Here is a 1,946-nt window from a genome sequence, read left to right on the forward strand (position 1 = left end):
CTATGCTACAATTCACCACTCTAAAAGCCTGAGATTTTGGCTTTCAAATTCCCAGGGGAAAAAAGAGAATAAATTACTGGACCCTGAAATAAATTGTTATAAAGAGAACCTTCCTCTCTTTCTCCAAACCCTCTCCCAACACACACCTTGGGAAAGGGTTCTATTTCACAAACCCCTAAGCACATCAGGATTATTTTTGTGATGTTTTCAAGAACCATAACATCATGACCTAGAAGAACGAGATGTTCCTTGGCTGAATCTGTGCCTTCTCCACATAGGCATCCATAAAGTCCCATTCCAGCCCTCCAATTAGGGAGGACGTAGCCATTCTATAGGGTGCCCCCTCCCAAAAAAAAGGTATGCAGTTTTCTAAGTTTTTAAAGATTTGGCACCTTTGGAACACGTTATTAACTGTCTTCCGAGGATCACAGGATTTAGATGAAATCTTAGATGTAATCTAATCTGGTGGTTTTAGAAACAACGTGAGGGCTCAAAAGATTGATGTGATTCCCCAAGGTCCCACAGGTGACAATTCCAACAAACCCCAGGTCTTCTCAGACTTCAAATCCAGAAGCCTGGACCCTTTTATACCTCTGTCTAGTTGCAGAGGGTCAAGGGTTAGGTCAGTAGGCCAGCACCCTGTCCCAACAGTTATCCACTCTTCTGGTATAACCAATCCCCATGATTTTTGGACCCCTCAAACAACTCAAACCAACCTCACCTAATATCACCTCAAGGGAATCAAGCCTACCCTCCACGACAGTATCTGGTGGGCCACAGGCATAGATTAGAGGCGGCAGTCTGGTAAAAGTAGCCAGTTACAATGCAGAGCACCCAGGGCAGACCAGTCTTTCTCTCTGCTGTCCTTAAAAGCCCCCTACAATCAGATCCCTGAGCCCCTCTCCATAAATCAGGAAAGATGTGAAACCCTTCCCTACACAGAGTCCCTGAGCCCAGCACCCCGCCTCCCTGGCCCATAGAGGGCCAGAGTCCAGCAAACCTAGGCTCCTCAAGTCTTTATTCCAACTGGGATCCTAGGGAGCCATCTAGTGGTCCTCTTGAGCATCACCTCAAGGAAGCGCCTGTATCCCTAGGGGGCACATGGCTCTGCATCCTCCCAATCACCATGGGGCTTGCCCAAGCCTCACCCTCCCTAGAAGCCTCCCAATAAGACTTGGGGTGGGGGGTGAGGGGTGGGGGAATCTGGCCCCGGCCTTCCCCACAGACCCCAAGCACAACACTGACCTGTTGAAGTGAACTGGATGCCAGGCTCATTTAAGGGTCACCCATGGGGGAGGAGAGTGGAAGCTCTTTGGGACAAATTCCCACAGAGAATTGGGGGCTTGGGATGGGGCAAGGGGAACCTAAGACTAGCCTCAAAGATACCTGATACAGTGTATTTGTGAGAATTGACTGACCTGCCTTCTACGCCCTCCCCATCGGTTTCCAAAAAACATGAGAAAATTTTGACGTGCCGTTTCCATCGAAAATGTTTCTAACATGCAATTATGTAGCAGATGACTAATGTGTCAATTTTTCAGGATGAAAATACTTCATTTCCTCCATTTTTTGTGCCCAAATTTCCCCCGCCACACCCAGCCTCCTCCCTGAAGGGCTCAAAACCCCTGGGTCTCCAATTGACTTGCTCCATAGTAAGAAGATTCTGGGGCTAAAGTAGGTTGGGAAATAGCACTCTAGAGGATTCTCAAGATGAAAAGATTGCTTACCCAGCCTAGATTTCAGTTTACAAGCTTCTCTCCACACCCCAGGTTAGGCTTAACATCTCACCATCAACCCTTCCTCATCAAAACTGTCCTATTAAGAGAAAATCATCTTTTTCTGATCAGAATGATGCCAAGGCCCTGTGCGCTCCACCAAGGGTCTTGAGGATTCAGAGAGCCCAGGGAGGCGTTTGGGATTTTTCCACACTCAAGAAATGACACTGG

This window comes from Macrotis lagotis, chromosome 5 (genome assembly GCF_037893015.1).
Source record: "Macrotis lagotis isolate mMagLag1 chromosome 5, bilby.v1.9.chrom.fasta, whole genome shotgun sequence".
Classification (NCBI taxonomy): domain Eukaryota; kingdom Metazoa; phylum Chordata; class Mammalia; order Peramelemorphia; family Peramelidae; genus Macrotis; species Macrotis lagotis.